The following is a 20,300-nucleotide window of genomic DNA, read 5'->3' on the forward strand; positions in this document are numbered from 1 at the left end:
TTTAAAAAAAATCCATGTATTTATTTTTTAGCCATAAAAACATATTTTCATTCAAATTTCTTATTTTCCTTGAATCAAAATATGTATTCTTGCTTTCCCCCTGATTTTTCATTATGATTTATTGAGAAAAATAAGATTTTATAGGATACTCATAATTAAATCATATCCATTTAATCGTTATACATTTTGCTTTAAGTTAATATTCACCTCCTTTAAACTTAAATGATATTTTGATAATTATTCCTTTGGAAAATATGTTTAAAAGAACTTCTAGTGAAGATAAAAAAAAACTTGTTAAAGCACCAGTAACTTTTAAATTTTGATTTAGAGAGAAATAGAAAAACTTTTTATATTTTCTGTAGGATAAGTTTCTTTATATGTTGTCTTTTAGTTATATCAACACATCAATTAAGTTTCTGGTTACATATTTTAATATTTCCCGTAATCATATTAATAAAGTTTCAATTTATTGAATTACACAGATTAATGGTGATCCATCCCCCAGATGTCACCCTTTTTCATATTATACCTCTAACAATAAACAGCTAAATTTTTACTGTCTGCAGTTAAAAAATAAACTCTTTTCAGTTTTTGTAAGTATCAGCTGGCAAAGTTTTATTATTCAAGTTCTGTCCTCAAAAGCTGCTGTATGGGATATCACATGCCTGCCAGAATTTGAAGAGAGAAAATGTAAAAGAACAATGGCAATATCGGAGGAGTCATTCTATAAGCAGAAACTTTTAAATATCAGCCTGTCCTGGATCTTATCTTCACACTTTACGACAATTTATGAAAGATGAAGGCTTATGAGGACTTATTTAATTCCTGGGTCCTATTCTTTGTCTGAAGAGTTCCTTGATAATTTGACATATCAGATGCAAATAAGGAGATAAAGAGATTGAAACAAAAATGCACGTGCTACCCATTTTCTACTTAAATCCAACGTCTGCTTTTCAAAATGTGACACATTGCACTTTTATCAAGATGCAGAATTGACCCCTCTGGAAAAAAAGAAATGCAAGTATTACTTATTTTTAGTTTTTTTTCTAGTGCCTTAGTTCTGATAGAAAAAAGTCTTTATTATGACTATTTTATAATGAAATAATAATAGCATCAATAATGAAAAACCATCATGCAAATATAATACTATATTACCACTATAATTCTACTATATCATATAATACTATTATCATTAATATTATTAATGATAAAATTAACAGTAATTATTAACTGCTACTAATACTGCTAACGCAATATTTTATGGACAGCGTCCCTGAGGCTTTGTGGCATTCTTGTTCTCTTAGCTGAGGAATTTGGAATAAGTCGTGAGGAGAATACTTCAGCTGTCAACCTACCTCTTCCAAGTTCGAGCCCAAGGGAGACTTTACCCATTTTTCCCACAATCCTCCTGGCTCTGATTTACGGAGCCACCGAAGGGAGTGCTGTATATTGCAGGCCCTCCTCCTCCGCAGCTGGAGTTGCTGTGGGAGACTCCATTGCTAGAACCGTGCCTTTGCTGTTCTTACTTTCACTTCCCTCCTGTGACCTAGAATCTCTTACACTTCTTATCCTCTCCGAGCTTTGGAACATCAGAAGTCCACAATTTTTCTTTGAAGGGCTGTTGTAGAGCTAGCTTCCTACTACCACTGCGGGAAGGGAGAGCAATCAGAGCCTGATTTGGGAGCACAGTTTCACATGAATGATGAGGTATTTGTGCAGATGTGAGCGTCCGCTACAATTCTAGAATGATGCACTAAATAGGCATTTGTGTGTATCACAGGAAATTGAATTATGGCTCATTTAAAAAAATTCCTTCTCCATAGAAACCAATTTGAAATTAGCAAAAGCTAGCTGATAAAAGTAATTGCTTAAATCCTGCTATAGTACAGGGACTGGGGTTCCTCATCTTGCCACCCATGGTAGTTCATTTGATGGGGTATAGGCATAACCTTTTCCCCTAGTCCAGGAAATCTCTGGTATGTATTTAGCATGTTACAGACATAGTGTCATATTTTGTAAACACAGAAGTACTCAAACCAGAGTTACACATTATGTAAGTAATACAACCAAAATATTGGATTTTTTGAAAATAAGCAAAATTACATATGAATCTAAAAAAATAAACCTATAAACCTGCAACTTTCACAAAATTTTTTAAAAAAATAAATCTTGGAAAAATTCCCACTCATAATTGTAAGCTTCTTTATGCTTTCATTTCCTTTCTTTTTCTATATCTATTATTAATAGTTGCATCTTGGTGTTCATGTAGTTTTGCATACTGAATTTTTATAAATAATTAAATAAAATTTTACAGTGCTGTTATTCAATTTTATAACCTTTATGTTTATGATGACTCGGACTATCCCACTGAATACCAAAATCTCTTCAGCACCATACGTCTTCCATAATTCTTTGACAGTGTTTCTTCTGGCATTTGTAGTCCTTATGGACACACCTGATACTTGAAAAAAATGGAAGTTAAATTAATTATCTCCTCAGTCTCCTTTCTTTTCTTGATATATTTCTTCTGTTTCCCCATGCAAACCCTTCTCTAGTTATATCATTTGTCTCCTTCAACCCAGTATCCACTCTTTTAACCCTCTCCGACATCCAGTCCAACATGGTGGATACATGTCCTCGTGTGTGTAAGCGTTTGTTTGTGTGCATGTACAAGTTTTTTATATTTTTGAAGCTGATAGCAGTGTTTTGTGTGGTATTTAATTCAGTTTTTAAAAACATATCTGTCTATTAAAAAATCATTTTCTATTATTTTTCACGTTACCCTATTCCCATATAGTTCGTTTCTTCTACCTGCTCCACGTCTTCTGTAGAGAGCGCTCACTACAGTTCACCTGTGTATTCCTAAGTCAGGAAAATCTAAGCTGCCCCCAGCCCCCAGTTACCCTCAATGATGTCGTGGTAAATATCTTTGTGCATGATGCTTCAGGGAATTTTGTGAAAATTTCCCTGAGATTTACTCTACCATTGGCTGGTACATTAGAGGGCAAAAGCATACTTAATTTTAGTCAGGAATTCTATATTGTTTTTACTCTAAAGAGTCATTTCCTATCACTTTACCATTTCCCTTAAAGTAATCCCTGGAAAATGTTTTTCCAACTGTATGTGTTTTCCACATAACTTTTATCCTTAAATTTAAAAAGCACTGAATAAATGACAGATACATAATATGGAGAAATGGAATTACAGAAAAAGATCACAGTTCAAAATAAATATGTGTTTGACAGAAGTGCACTTGCAGCTTGGGATGAGTATTACCTGTTTTTGTTCGGAGCAGGGTGAGGCATTGACATTCGGACACATAAACCAACTTTCGAAGAGGCTGCAAGGGTAAAAGATTCAACCTTAAATCTATGTGTTTCATAATGTGCAAATAACTACTTTACCCAAATTTATTCATATACTGATGTTAAATTAACGCCTCCCCAATGTAGCAATTTTTTATGTCTTAGCTTTTGAATTCTTTTCTTTATTATTTAAGATACAGCATTTCATACTATTAAAAGTGAGAAAGCATCCAGTTGTGAGTGAAACACTTGTTTCCGGTCAGAATACAGCCTGTGAATCATTTGTGGAATTTCTTATTGCTGCTCCTCTTCTTATTTCAAAGCTGCTTTGAGCAAATTGTGAGATGAGTTAGATTTTTTTTGTTATAATTTACATATAACATTGCATAAGTTCAAGATGTACAATATGTATGTATTGCAGTATGATTACCACCCTAGCATTAGCTAACGTCTCTAACACGTCACATAATTACAATTTCCTTTTTGTGATGAGAACATTTAAGGTCTAGTCTCCCAGAACTTTGAAGTCTATTACAATATGGTTAGATGGTTTCAGTCATCCTTTGTTCTACTATTCTGTCCACTTCAGTGTTATTCCTATTATCACTTTTACTTCTCATCTTTAACACTCATAGTGGCTGCATCCTAATGACTTGTCATCCGTAGTGAGTCTCCAGTGATGAACGTCTGTCTGAGCATCCCTGTGGGCACTGTCAACAGGCTTGTCTGTCCCAAAGGGTCCGTTGCAGAGGATAAGTCTTTGAAGGCAAAATAGTTTTCCTTTCAAGACTATCTTTATTCCTCCTACTAAAAAAATAACGTACATATGGAATCTAAAATAGTCAAACACATAGAAGCAGAGAGTAGAACGGTGGTTACCGGGGGCTAAGGTGAGGGGGAATGAGGAGATCTTGGTCACGGGGTACAAAGCAGTTATGCAAGAGGAATAAGTTCTGGAGACCTAATGGACAACGATGAAACTATGGGTAACAAGAATTTATTGTATTCTTAACTACAAAGGGGGTAGGTCTCAAGTGGTATCACCACAAAAAAAAAATTAAAAAAAGAAAATGGTAGCTATCTAATTAGCTTGATGGTAGTGATTATTTTAGAATAGAAGTATATCAAATAATCAAATTGTACACCTTAAATATGCACAATTTCTAATTGTTAAACAAAATAAATAATACTGATTTTAAAAAAAAGAAAAGAAAGTACACACAGCAACAAACTTTTGGTTCAACTGGTTACTGTACCAAACTGATACATTACTAATCATTATGAAATAAGTAAAAGAAAAATTATATTCAGAAAGTAAATATGTTCCATATTACAATAAATAATTGAAATAAAATATTTCAAATAAAATAATAAATGAATGTGATCAACTGGAGTCTTTTCACAATGTCAAGAGTGAAAAAATTGCATATCTTTTAAGTTAATTTTTATTGAGTTTATGATAGTTTACAATCTTGTGAAATTTCAGTTGTACATTATTGTTTGTCAGTCGTGTTGTAGGTGCACCACTTCACCCTTTGTGCCCACCCACCCCCCCTTTCCCCTGGTAGCCACTAATCTGTTCTCTTTGTCCACATGTTTAAATTCCTCATATGAGTGGAGTCATACAGAGATTGTCCTTCTCTATGGTGCTGATATCTTAATTTTTTAATGCCTAATTCAACTAAGGTTGAGGATCATAGCAAAGATTTGTCACCTTGGTGAGGTCCCAGAGGCAGAAAGTGTAGAGTCATATATTGTGCATGAGATACGACCCTTGCAGCATGAGCTGGACCTCACACAGAATTGCCTATCATCTCTGAAGGCGGACCCCCATTGCAAAGGCGGGCCAAGAGGATGAGAAGCAGAGCTCCAAGGGTATCTGTTTATACATGATGGAATACTACTCAGCCATAAGAAATGACGAAATCCAGCCATTTGTGATGACATGGGTGGACCTTGAGGGTATTATGCTGAGTGAAATAAGTCAGAGGGAGAAAACAAACCATTCTTTGTGTAAATTATTCAATTCTAGGGGATTCTTCTGTAGCCAGATTGTTTTGGCATGTCAGGGTCAGGTACATAGATTAAGACCTCAGACCCATTGGCATGGTTGGAGTTGTGATCAGTTTACTTCCTTTTTAGCAAGGAATGCTTTTGAGAAAAAAAATGAAGTGCATACTCAGTAGAAAAATGCTTAAATAGAACCCTGCACTGTTTAATTGAGACACAGTGCACTCCCACCTCTTTCTATATGAAATGCTGGTCTAGGCTTCTCTCCAGTAGGAAAACTGGGGTGGGAGTGGTCAAAAGAAAAGGACCAACTGACATCAAAACAAAAGAAGTGCAGGGGCTGGCCCCATGGTCAAGTGGTTAAGTTTGCACTCTCCACTTCGGTGGCCCAGTGTTTTGCTGGTTGGGATCCTGGGCACCAACATGGCACTGCTCATCAGGCCATGCTGAGGTGGAGTCCCACATGCCACAACCAGAAGGACCTACAACTAGACTATACAACTATGTACTGGGGGGGCTTTGGGGGAGAAGAAGAAGAAGAAAAACAAAGAAGATTGGCAACAGATGTTAGCTCAGGTGCCAACCTTTACAAAAAAGATGTGCTTTTCAGGAATGAATAGTTAAACATTTTGGAAATTATGTATGGTGGCTTGGAGATGGCATCAATCAGCATGTTTCAAGCCAACAGTTAAATATCTGGCTCCAGAGCTATGCTCAGATCAGTTCTCCTTCCTGATGTGAGCTCCACTCTCTCTCCACCCCATTTCTACTTCCTTTTTGAAAAATTTTCAGATATGTTCGGCCCGAGGTGATTTCTTCCTCTTCTCTACTCTTGAGGAACTTATTATGAATGCCCTTTTAATATTATACTTAGCTCTTGCTAGCATATATTATTATTTATATTTTTACATATTTACCTTAGACCGCTAAACAGTTAATTAAACCTCAGCAGATAGTGTTTCATGTCACTCTATATATCTAGAGTGCATCCAAGGGCTGATCAATACTAGGACCCAAAAAATTATTAGAGCCAGAATTTATCTTCCTGAATTTTAGGAGAGGACAAACTTCCTTTTTAAAAATAAGAAAACCATAACCTTGCTAGGTAAAGTGAGTTGCCTGAAATCAGACTAATCAGATTATACAGATATACAGACAGAGTTTAGGAAATGAGACTAATCAGAAGAAGAAAATACATATGTATATATATTTATTTATTTTAAGCCAGAGTTTAGGAAACACAGTGTTTTCCCAGGAAGTGATCTAAAATAGCTTGTACAGTTCTTGGCATAAAATGGGGCAAAATGTGGTTCAATAAATCCATCCAAGAAATGAATGAGAGAATATCAGAGTCTACAGTCAGGAAGACATTTGGATTTGAGCCATATTGTTTCTCAGACAATACATCTTTTCTGACTACTCTATTTCATGTTTGAAGATGCTCATGATGGTTTAGCTGTCCATGGTTGCAAAAATTACGGAACTGAACATTGCCCTTTCTGCAATACCTAAACACAAATACAGTCATTTCTATGTTGTCTGTGGACAACATTTTCAAAGCCTGTCACTCAAGTTTCTCTCTTCACTTCACAGCTTTTTCCAACTGCTGACCTTGGTTTGATTAGTTGTGCTAAATGTGCAGGATCCAACAGCTGCTTTCTTACCCCTTGATTTCATGGTTATTCCACTGCCTTGAAATTGTGTTGCCATGGGTACTCATCCAGTTTCTTTGCCTCCAGAGAGAGCACTGCATTCTCCTCAATCTCCCCATGCATTAGAATTTTTGTCAGTGTAAGTTTATTATTTGAAAACTGTTCTGATATTAGGAATGAGTCTATCATTACTGATTCTGGAGGAAGCAAAAAAAGAAAAGAAAACCCAGAATTTCAAGTATTTCTTCAGAGTAGTCATGAAGAAATCCTCATAGTACTAAATGTGCTCCTATTGGGGTAGAATATGAGTTGTATTTTTAACTTGGGCCATAAGTAAGAAGTGAAACATTGAACATCCTGGTTCCTAGTCTTTGTGCTTCTTTTTCCACACTAGGTGAGTGGCATAGCTAAAACTTGTTGTCAAAGCTATATTTGACTCTGCTTCTCCATAGAGGGTGTTTGGAGAAATTTAAGAACCTCTGGTTCAAGAGTCTGATTATGACTCAATTTTTCAATTTTATTAATATTTCTCAGATTTTATGTTTTATTTCTCAGGTTTTTTTCCTGTCCATCTAACACTGGAGGACTTCCTTCCTTTCTTAGTACCTATTCTAAGTAATAAAGATTCAATATTACATTCTGGCTTGACATTTGGGCAACCACTCTCTGGATAAATACTTCCGTGATACTGTCAATCTACCTGCTTGGCTCTCAGTGGTAGAGGATTGCTTTGTTGGCTCCCAATGAACCACAACTTCTAGAATTCATGTCCTTGTGAAGTCTGCTCCTAAGTTGACTCTGGGTTTGGTCAATAAGACATTTATAAAAATAGTGCAAACAAAGCTTGATAAATGCTTACATATTGGGGATTTTCCTTTTGGAATGTTCCTTTTTGGAATCCCACTGCCATGTTGTGAGGAAGCCCAAGCTAGCCACTTTAAGATTTGCCTTGAGCTAACATCTGTGCCAATCTTCCTCCATTTTGTATGTAGGTCACCGCCACAGTGTGGCTTGACGACTGGTGTAGTTCTGCACCTGGGATCTGAACCTGTGAACCTGGGCTGCTTGAGCAGAGCACTTAGAACTTTAACTACTCAGCCACAGGGCTGGCCCCTTAAATAATGTGTTTTTAAAATCATTATCATCCTTTAAAATATACATCTGTCTCGTACATTTTCTTGTGTGTTACATTTCTTGATGAAAAAGAGATTTACTAGTTACTGTCACAAATCAATGTAATAATTAGTGTTAGAAGCAGACCTATTATAAATAAATTTTTTGTAAGCATTTTGAGGTTTGCTGAGCATTTTCCCACATATAATCTCTCTTAATTCTCCAATCGAATGCCTAGCGATGAAGGTTTTCTTTTTGTCATACTTGTAGACAATTTTGTGGAATAAGATAGATGGATTAGATAAATTGCCCAAAGCGAAAAAGTGATCGATGGAAGAGAAGGACCCAATACCTGGTATTCTTGTGCCAAGACGGAAAGGTTCTTCCACAATAACATGTTTATTCCAATGGTTTTCTAACTACGTTATTTCTAATATATTTTTGTTGTCACCTTTTTGATTGAAAGGAGAATAATTCCAATTTTTTATTAAACATTCCAAATTTGGTGAGGGAATTTTATGACAGCACAGTTAAATGTAAACTTAATAAAAATATTACAATTTTCCTAGTCATCCCTAAAGAATTCCCAATTCTTATGACTCTTTTTCCAAAAGGGTCGCTTTTATGTGGAGTCTGTTTTCAAGGATGGATGTGTTGTTACCATTTCATTGGTGAGTAAAAGTGATGTATCTCATTTCCTGAAGAAAGCTTATTTTGAAAACAGCATTCTGTTGTCTCCATCAAAGATTTATTCATAGAGGAATGCTCTTAACCTTACTGATTTCTAGGAGTTTGAAAACATTTTGAAAAGACAAAAAGCCTTCACTAATATTAAGAACTTGGAATGTCTTGTGCTACAGCTTATTTGTTTTAGAAGAAAATCTGGCATCTCATTCTTCAGCTGCTTCATTAAACTTTTCACTCCTATTTTTCATGAATTATACCAAGTCTGTGTCATTTAAAGGTGTGCGGTGATTTTCTGTGGTATTGCAGATACTGTTGATTTTGTCCATTTTCCTGCAAAGACTTTGTTGGCTAATACTAGCAGCAGACCATGCATTCTTGACAAACAATGGTGGAAAAATGCATTAAGACCGAGAATGATAGTGCCATGTCACTGGTGAAGTGTAGCACTCCAGTTTGAAACATTAAGGCTAATTTTTCTCCCGGGCTTTATTTTCCGAATGGGTGTTTATGGCCATCTGTAGTCTCTAACAAAATGAGGAAAGTACATTTCTCCTAATTTATGTTGTGCTTTCCTTTTTCTATCTAAATTGTTCTCAAATCCCACCTTTTATAATCATGTATTTCCCCCAGTACTCCAAAAATCATCAATCTTCCTCTTTCCTTAAAGTCTCTGGTGTCTGTAATTTCATTTGCCTTGACCCCATCCAAAGTGGTATTTATTTTGAATAATTTTTGGTAATGAGAATAAAAGGAAGCATTAAACTGAAATCCTTTTAAAGAAATAATCTTTGGGAAGAGTGGATGAAGGATTTTAGGAAATGAAAAGGAGGGGGCATCTAAGATGATTTTACTGTGGGAATCTATATGATGGGGTAATGGAGGTGCCAGCCATAATCCCTGAGATTGAGATGAGAGAATTAGTTTGATAGTGTAAGAAAACTCTAAGTTCAAAGCAGGTGAAATTTAAGGACTCATTGGGTTATATATGTGAGATTTCTAATTAAAAAGATAGGTGTGGGGGGCTGGCCCCGTGGCCGAGTGGTTAAGTTCGCGCGCTCCGCTGCAGGCGGCCCAGTGTTTTGTTAGTTCGAATCCTGGGCGCGGACATGGCACTGCTCATCAAACCACGCTGAGGCAGCGTCCCACATGCCACAACTAGAAGAACCCACAGCGAAGAATACACAACTATGTACCGGGGGGGCTTTGGGGAGAAAAAGGAAAAAATAAAATCTTTAAAAAAAAAAAAAAAAGATAGGTGTGGCTGAGAAATAAATAATTTCAGATGCAGAACTCAGAGTTATAAGTAGATATATGTCAAAAGTATACTAGTTGGTATAATTTATTTAAAATACCAAAAAAAAGATTTTCATATATAATTCTCCACTGAAGTGATCATGGTATTTAACATGTTAACTGATATGCACCCTGGAATAAAGAGTAAGAGCTAGTAGTAACATTGATTTTTTTTTTAAAAAAAATAGGCTTTATTTTTTAGACAAGTTTTAAGTTCACAGCAAAATTGAGCAGAAAATACAGAGACTTCCCATTTACCCCGTGCCACTACACATGCACAGTCTCCCCCACTATCAACATCTCCTGCAAGAGTGGTACATTTATTACAACCAATGAACCTACATCGACGCATTATTAACACCCAAAGTCCACAGTCAACATTAGGGTTCAATCTTTGTGGTGTACATTCTCTGGATTTGAACAAACATATAATTACATGTATGCACCATTAGAACATCAAATTGAATAATTTCCCTGCCCTATAAATCCTCTGTACTCCAGTTTTTCATCTCGCCACCCTCCCCACCTCTGGGAACCATTGCTCTTTTTAGTGTCTCCAGTATTGCCTCTTCCAGAAAGTCACATCATTATAATCATATAGTACGTAGCCTTCTCAGATCGACTTCTTTCACTTAGTACTATGCATTTAAGTTTCTTCCAGGTCTTTTTATGGCTTGTTAGCTCATTTCTTTTTAGTGCTGAATAATCCATTGTCTGGATGTACCACGATTTATTCACCCATTCACCTACTGAAAGCCATCTTAGTTGCTTCCAAGTTTTGACAATTATGAATAAAGCTGCTATAAATATCTGTGTGCAGATTTTTGTGTAGAAATAAGTTTTCAGCATTTCTGGGTAAATATCAGATTGCTGGATTATATGGTAGGAGTATGTTTAGTTTTGTAAGAAACTGCCAAACTGTCTTCTAGGTTGTGTTCCTACTAGCAATGAATGAGAGTTCCTGTTGCTCCATATCCTTGCCAGCTATTGGTGTTACTAGTGTTCTGGATTTTGGCACACTGACTTTTTTTTTTTTTGGTGAGGAATATTCACTCTGAGCTAACACCTGTTGCCAATCTTCCTCTTTTTTTGCTTGAGGAAGATTAGCCTTGAGCTAACATCTGTGCCAATCTTCCTCTGTTTGTATGTGGGTTGCTGTCACAACATGGCTTGATAAGTGATGTAGGGCCACCTCTGGGATCCAAACTTGTGAGCCCGGACTGTCAAAGCAGAGTGCACTGGACTCAATTGCTACACCATGGGGCTGGCCCCTTGAACTTTGAAACAAAAATTATTTACAGTAACCCATGTTATCATAACCAAAGTAAATTCTCACACAATAAAATGGCAGTGATAACCTTGAGGAAATGTGTAATAAAATGGATCAAATTATTTGACTCATGAAAACACATGATTATTATCTTGTATATATCACTCAAATAAGAACTGTTCCCTGAAGACCTGCCAATAATAGTCAAAGATTTATGAAATTTGTCTGCTCTGGAAAAATTATGTATGTATATAAAATATATATAAATTCTATATTTTTATTTTATATATAAATTTTATATTTTACTTATATTACCTAAAAATTTATATTTCTATTTTATATTCTGTTGGAGACAACACAGATGGCTAAATATAGATAAATTATAATATATATACTTTTTCCTTGAGCAAATTTCTTTTGCTCAAGGAAAATCAAACCAACAAAACAATAATCTACACAATGTTATCCCCTAAACTAAATATTCATTTCCTTTATAGGCTTTACAGGACACTTATGTTAAGATACTAAATGGCTTGTCCAATATACTGTTGAAGGATGCCTTCTAAATTTTGTGTAAAAATAAGTACGTATTTTGAGAAGTTGATCTATCACTTGTTCATTTTGCTGCATAATGTTCTTCCATCATGAAAATGTACTGTAGGGCACTGATGATCATCAATCTCCATTAATCTCTTAAGATCTCAGGCTGGGTCACTATGAACTGATTGGTAAAATAGTGTATATTGAGTTGTTTTTTTAAAAAAATAAAAATTGGGCTGGCCCCGTGGCCGAGTGGTTAAGTTCGCGCGCTCCACTGCAGGTGGCCCAGTGTTTCGTTGGTTCGAATCCTGGGCGTGGACATGGCACTGCTCATCAAACCACGCTGAGGCAGCGTCCCACATGCCACAACTAGAAGAACCCACAACGAAGAATACACAACTATGTACCGGGGGGCTTTGGGGAGAAAAAGGAAAAAATAAAATCTTTAAAAAAAATAAATAAATAAAAAATAAATAAAAATTGTCTCATTATGTAAAATAATGTGTATGGTAAATACAGTGAAAAATCCACTAACAATTGCCTGCTTTCTAACAGGCTATTCAGGAATAATAATTATTGGAATAAATGAACGATTTCACGTTATCTATTGTATACTTGTGTCTACTTTTTATCTAAGACTTCAAAATTGCCTGTGTCAGTGTTATGCTTGAAAAGTGAAGCTATTAATTCCAGTGTAAAAGCAGCAACAGGGAGAATGAATATCGAGAACTGAGTGCAGAGAAAGGGATATTTCTTTCCTCTTTAAATTGAAATAAGTCATTAGACTTTGGTTATTGGTGTTTACAAAATAAAAATTTATTGTTATTGAAGTGTAATCATTTGTCATCTTCAATCTAAGTGTTGTCAGAGCTATCTGGAGCCTGAAATTCATAATGAGAATGTGAGGCAGAAGAATACAGAAACAATACGAAGGTAAAATTCATTTCAAAGTTACAGAAGGCAGCTTTTCTTCAATGATTACAACATGTATCTTTTCTACTAAGAGACTTAGGGAAAGTAATCATGGTTTTAAATTTGTTCTCCTCTCTTCCTTACAGATATAAACGACAGGTTCATAGAATAAATTAATAAATTTTGAAGAGTTTTTCATAATGTATAGTATATAAGTGTATATTTGGATGATTCTAGAAAATGCTTTGAAATAAAACATTATGCTAATTGATACCTAGGGCTGTGTGGTCTCTGATGGATTGTGTCTGTTTGTTCTTTCCTCACTGAGCAGTGAGAACTGACAAGCTGCCAGTTCTGGCTCAATGATTTTTGACAGTTTAGTTTCTTTGGGGATAAATTATTAAAGGATGTAATAAACAACAAAAAGTTAGCTTTTTCAGGAATAGTGAGCATTTCTCCATTTTAAAATGCATTGGAAGATAGGTAATGACAAGCCCACATTTATTTTGGACATGATGATTTTCATTGTATCACATCTGAAAGGATGATACATCACAAACTCTGCAATACAAACATTAGGAGCTCCTGATTTCTGTAAATAAGGTCAGAAGTGTTATTATATCATCTGTCTCCAAACTTCAGAAAAAAAATAATATGTATGCTTTTACTGGTAAATGGTAGTAGTATGTGAACACCTGTTCACTTACTGAATTGTTTCAATCAACCTGAGTAAAATATGTTTATAAATCTTCAATAATCTGATGTGAATGGAAGCAAACATTTATATCTAAATCAACATAATTTAGTAAACAAGTCTGGGCACATCTGGCATAATTTTTAAAGATAATGTGCACTGTTAACTAATTTGAACTGGTTTCTGAGCCAAAATGAGTGATTTTTGAAATTGTTAGGACTCAAAATTCTTTGAAGTAAGATTGGTAACAAATAGCACTCATATGACATTCTCTAGTATCAAAATTCAACCACTGTCTACACATCAATGAGGACTTCGAGTCTTATAAAGTCACATACTCAAATAATTTATATGACTCAATTTACTTTAAGAGAGAACAACTTTTTATTCCATAATTACCCAGAAGAATTAAAATAGATATATTCAAGGGTGAAGTGACCCATAATTAAACATCTTTGTCCCACATAAGGTGCACATGCCTATTATCAGATTATTTCCCAAGAACAAGAGGAGATTAGACTAGAAGAGTGAGTAGATTTTTAAGAGCAGCTAATAATCTATTAATATACAAAAGGGAACGTGACCAATTGCTAGTGCTGAAGAGAGAAGAAGTAAGCATCAAAATCAAATTTCAATATGGAATTTGAGAACAAGTATGACAACACAAGAGCAACAGGTGGAGCTAAAGCTGGAAGCAATTAGTGGCAACACTACACAGCTGACATGGTTTTCCTAAGGCTTACTCCATTGTGTCAGTCTCAGAGTGGTGTGTGGACCCACCAGGTGAGTATAAATTTTGGGGATGGGAGAGCATGTCCATGCTCAAGTTTGCTTACATTTGAAGTTGAGAATAGCATTACTTTTTCAGTCTTCTTAACTTTGCCTTACTCCAAGACAATGGGTCATACTAATCACAATTACTTGTCCTAAAGGAATGGGCCCCTTTTAGCCTCCTTGGGCTTCTGATTTGCTGAACACAGAATGAGTCTAGTTTTTGGACCATGACTGAGGCAAGATAACCTTCCACTTGGTATATCCTAACATATAAACGAATAAACAGAAGAAAGTTCCCAAATCCATAAAATAATGTTTGACGTTTTAAATTAATACTGATATTTTGTAAAGATAATTTTAAAAATTTATAATCTTTTTTCAAAAAAAAAACAAAGAAACAAGCACTCAAAAAGTCTGTGGAAAGACAAATCATGCCAGAATTAAGTCTAAAAACTCAACATCCAGTTTCCATCTTGTTCTCCAAGTCTTCACTTCAACAGCTAACGTTCTGTTTTGTCTTAAATATTGCTATTGCATTGGTTGACCTATAGACTATACTCATTTAGGTGAAATTTTTCTATAGAGGTTCACAGTATAAAGGTAGAAACTTTTTATTTTTATTTAGAAAAATTTATCTGGTTGTTCTTCAAACATCTACATTCTATCTAACTTTCATTAGAGATTCGAGATAACTACCCATTTCAGTACTTATGAGCTCCTGCCTCTTGACAGAAACAATGTCACTCACGTACGTCCTTTCAGTGTTATGCTGGCTCATCTGACGAGGGGCTGCATTTGCTCATTTGCCATACTCTCATCTTATTGCCCTAACAATAGATGGCTATCTAATATCTTGTCTGGGATTTCATACCCTTTTGCCTCTCCAGAGTTGGATTAAGCTCTTGGTGAATGGAGAGGACTCTATATTAATGTACTCCAACATTCTAAACTGCATGTTTCAGGCTTTGAAAAAAATTGCAGCAGGAAATTGTATCTTCTGCCAAAACTCTACCCAGTGAGTGACAGTTCGGATTCAATCTTATGCTCTGTTCCTCCAGGATGCACCTCCTAGGCCTGCCAGTGGTTTTGAGTTCATTCAATTTCTGTCAAGCCCCATGTGCCATAATTAAATAAAGCACTCAACAAATGCTTTGTTAGAATTAGGATTATTGCATTTTAATGGAGAATGTCAAAAAAAGGTGACCTGACTAAACTATTTGACTGTTCTCCTTCCTTCACAGAAACACATAGATACTACTGAGTTCATGTTGACTAGAGAAAGAAAGAGGGGTTTGAAAGAGACAAATGACAGAAAAGAAAGAATAATATTGAGCTGGAAACAAGACTTTTTATGAAAAGCTAATTCAATTAACACAGAATATTTGTGCAGAAATTAAGCTGAATAAGATAATATGCTGCCATTGTTCCAGTAAATGAACTATAAATGAGGCGAATGAATGAACATTTTATAGAAAAATCAATGATTGACTCTGGTCAAGGCAGCAGCATAGAAATGTTTAGAAGGAAACTTGAAATTATTGTCCTTGTACTAATTTAATAAGGTTGCAAACAATGATTGTTGGTTCTTTATAATCACGTGCCAGATCTCAAATATTAAGGTGATAATTGCTACAGACTACAACCATTATAGCATGTAGCACGCCTCTTTAGGGCCTCATATCTACGACAGAAATTTTTTATGTGCCGCTTATTCTGGCCAGAGCCTAGAACCAAACCCAATACAGGCATCACTTATTATTTATAATTTCATAAATTTTAGAATAAAAGTTGTCTGGTGACATAAATATTAAGTTAAAATTAGACAACCAAATATGCATATCTATATAATTTATTAAGGTAAATATTAATAGTTATAGGATACTTATATAATTAATAATGTAAAGATCGCCATGTGCTGCTTTTGAGAATCAAATTATTGAAAGTATACAAATCAATAAAATAGACGTATTGAGGACAGATTTCTATTTTCTTATCTTTTCTTTTCTTTTTTTATTGTGGTAAAATTGGTTTATAGCATTATATAAATTTCAGGTGTAAATAATTATATTTTGATTTCTGTGTAGATTACAGAATGTTTGCTACCCAAAGACAAATTACATTCCATCGCCACATGCATGTGCCTAATTGAGGACAGACTTTTAAAACTATGACTGTAGGCCTTTGAGGCCATACTTTGATTTAACTTCTCTAATATTTTGTTAAGCATTTTTGGGTCAGTATTTGGACTTTATTATAAATGCATTATTATGTGAAAAACATTAAAAATATATATATTCCTCTTCTTACTTTCTAAATAAAGAAGAAAATAGCATGCTCCAACGACCCTATGTTGTAAATGAAAGGCATATTTCCAGTATTATTTATAAATTCTCTATGGGAGGTATTGCTATGCTTCTGCTCACAGGTCTTCAAGAAAAGAAAAAAACTATTTTAAGATGCTAATCTGGGAATATTGGAATTCTACATGTACCTTGTTTTCTTAAGTGTTTAATACTACCAAGTGAAAATTCATATCTTGTCTATTGGAGTAATTCTGACATCTGATAGTGCAAGTTGTACTCTCCATTATTTATGAAAAAATTAATGAGTGCTTGCTCACTTCAACATCAACCAAAAGAAATGTCACTCCAGCTGTTAAATGGGGAACTGTCGCCAGGATTTTAAATCAGTCAGGCTTAGTATTACAAGGCAATTGTCAGTGTAGAGAAGCATGGCAGGATCTGCCAACAATGAGGAGTAGTAAGTGAGGATTGAAAACACCTGGGTTTAAACCATATCTCAACTAATTACAACTTAAGGGAAATTATGAAAATGAACTCCTGCAGGCATCATCGCCCCCATGTGTGACATGATAATGATAAATTAAGATTTTTATAATTGTTCTGAAACTTATAAATATCATAGAAATGCAATAAATAATGGTATACTAATAGTTTTAGTCACACATTATGCTTCAAAAGTATATAATTAAGATGGTGAGAAAAAAGAAAAATAAAAAATAAGGACAGGTTTTCGAAGAGGGGCAATAAAGGGAAACAGGAAATTAATGGAAAATAATGAAAATATTACAGATAGGATCTTGTATGGATGCAAATAAAGACAGAAATGAGGTACAAGATGAAAATGATATTTGAAAAGAAAAAAATGTAGATCAGAAAGAAGATAAGAAAAATAAAAGGAATAGAACAGAAAGGAAGAGACAAGAGGAAAGAAGGGAATTGAGGGAAGAAGAAATGGAAAAAGTAAGGAAAGAAAATGTTCCATCTCTTACACTCCTCTCTGCGGAAATCCTCCAGTCTCAAGAAGCTCACAGGCTATTTTTACTCCTGGAACGCCACTCAAATCTAATCCAGGACATGGTGTGTCCTTTTGGATACTTGTATCTGTTAGCCTTTTTGTTCCATTCTATTTTACACTTAATTTTAATAGATAAAGAAAAAAGAGCACTATATCCTATTCACTTTTGAAGCCATATTTCTAATTCGACTGTTATTAGATTCTGGAGAATATTTTTAAGATTAAAATTAAATCTTAGAGCCAATGAAAATATTGTTGCAAACAGGTTATTTTCATCACTTTATAGAAGGATAACTAACGTATAATAAATTTCACTTATTTAATGTGTACTATTTGTTGAGTTTCGACATAGGAATATACCCATGAAAACATCAGTATGGTCAAAATAAAGCACATTTTCCTCACTCCCCAAAATTTCCTCATGCTCATATGTAATCTCTTTCCCTCCACTGCTCTTCCCAGGAAACCATTGATCTGTTTTCTTTTACTCTAGATTAGATTTTATTTTCTAGAATTTTATCTAAATGAATTTATACAGTACGTACTTGGTATCATCTGACTTGTTTCACTCAGCGTGATGGTTTTGAGACCTATCTGTACTCTTGCATGGAACAATAGTTCATTCCTTTCTATTGTTCTGTAACATTCTGTTGTATGGATACAGCACAAACTGATCATGCATTATTTACCTATTTATAATCATTTGGTTATTTCTATATATGATTACAAATACATTTTTATAAACACTTGCATAAAGATCTTTATGTGGCTGTGTTTTCATTTCCCTTGTGTACACACCAAGGAAGCGAATTGTTGGGGTTTTATGGTAGATATATATTTAAAAGTTTTAGACCCTGCCAAACTGCCTTTCAAAGCAGATGTGTTATTTTCCATTTCCAACAGCAGTACAGGAGGCTTCCAGTTGCCTGACATAGTGGTCAACACTTGATATTATCTACATTTCAGACTTTAACTATTTTAATAGACATGAAGTCGTATTGCATTGTGATTTTAGTTTTCATTTACCTTAAATTTGTGGAGCATCTTAATGTGCTATTGACAATTCATTTATCTTCTTATGTGACACGCCTGCTCTGATTTTTTTTGACTGTTTATATTGAGTTGTTTTTATCATTATTACTGAGTTGTAAGAGTTGCTCATATTTCTAGAAAGCTGCTTCATGTGTGTGGTCTGCCTTTTAATTTTGTGAATTTTAATTTTGATGAGTCCAATTACCTTTTTTAAAATTTTATAGTTTGTGCATCTTGGGTTCTAACTAGGAAATCTCTCCATATGCAAATATTTTCATTTCTGTCTTTTATAATTTTATATGTTTTGGTTTTACTAAAATACGTAATTTGAAGTAATACAAAATATATAAAATATTTTATTTGGTGTATAATTTATTCCAAGTTTTGTTTGGTGTGCATGTGTGTTATGCGTGTGTGAGTTAATGCTTGACTACTATTGTCTTTCTTGTGAATATACAGTTGAATCTACCCAAGTTTTGAAATGACATTCATTTCCTAAATGACGCTGACGCTTGTTAAAAATCAGCTGGTCCAGGAGCCAGCCTGGTGGCATAGTGGTTAAGTTCACATGCTGCGTTTTGGCAACCTGAGTTTGCATGTTCGGATCCCAGGTGGGCATGGACCTAACACCGCTGTGAAGCCACGCTGTGGTGGCATCCCACATAAGATAGAGGAAGATTGGCTCAAATGTTAGCTCAGTGACAATCCTCCTCAAGCAAAAAGAGGGCGTTTGACAGCAGATGTTAGCTCAGGGTCAATCTTCCTCATAAAAAAAAAAATCAACTGGTCTATACATTTGGTTAGTCTAGAATTCTTTGATTTAGGTCCTTTGAAATTTAGGAAAGACTTTTAATCTTTAGCAAAAATCTTACTGGAATTTGATTTAGATTTTTTTTTTTCCTTAAAGATTGGCACCTAGGCTAACAACTGTTGCCAATCTTCCTTTTTCTTTTCTTTTTTTTTTTTAAGGATTGGCACCTGGGCTAGCAACTGTTGCCAATCTTTTTTTCTTTTCTTTTCTGCTTTATTTCCCAAACTTCCCCCCCCCCCCGCCCTGTACACAGTTGTATATCTTAGTTGCATGTCCTTGATTTAGATTTTGTTTAATCTATAAATTAATGTATGAATAATTGGCATCTTAAAAATATTGATTCTTCTGATATATAAACATAATATATCTTTTTTCGTGTCTTCTTTTGTTTCTCCTAATATTGTTTTGCAAATTTCAGCATAGAGATCGTGGGTATGGTGTTATATTTATTCCACAGTATCTTATGTATTTTTAAGCAGTGCTGTAAATGGGATTTTTTAAATTTATTTTTTCCAGTTATCTGTTGCCAGTATATAAGAACACAAGTGATTTTTGCATGTCAACTTTATATCTTTGCTAAATTTATTTCTTACTTTGAAAACTGATTTGTAGACTTCTGGAGCTTTCTATGTAAAAATATTATATCAAAATAAAATTTTATTTTATTATGAATTTTATGGATTTTATTTTAATTTCTTACTTTATTATAATGGCTAGAACCAACAGTAAAACAGTTGTATAGAAATGGTGAAATCTGGCATATTTGGCTTTTGCAGATATTAGTGGAAAATAATTCAGTATTTTATCATTAAACATCATGTTAGTTGTTGAATTTTCATAAATGGTTTTTATCAGCTTGAGTATTTTTTATTATTTTAGTTTGCTTAGC

General features: G+C 34.5%; 1 long non-coding RNA gene across 1 annotated transcript; it reads right to left on the bottom strand.

Moving 5' to 3' along the window:
* Positions 1–2,336: 2,336 nt before the first annotated feature.
* On the bottom strand, positions 2,337–18,188 carry LOC139077865 (uncharacterized). Its single transcript, XR_011530462.1, has 3 exons — positions 18,114–18,188; positions 3,277–3,340; positions 2,337–2,461 (listed from the first exon to the last, which is right to left on the bottom strand). It is a non-coding gene; the product is annotated as an uncharacterized lncRNA (long non-coding RNA).
* Between the last annotated feature and the right edge of the window lie 2,112 nt (positions 18,189–20,300).

The sequence above is a fragment of the Equus przewalskii genome, chromosome 20 (assembly GCF_037783145.1).
Source record: "Equus przewalskii isolate Varuska chromosome 20, EquPr2, whole genome shotgun sequence".
Lineage (NCBI taxonomy): Eukaryota > Metazoa > Chordata > Mammalia > Perissodactyla > Equidae > Equus > Equus przewalskii.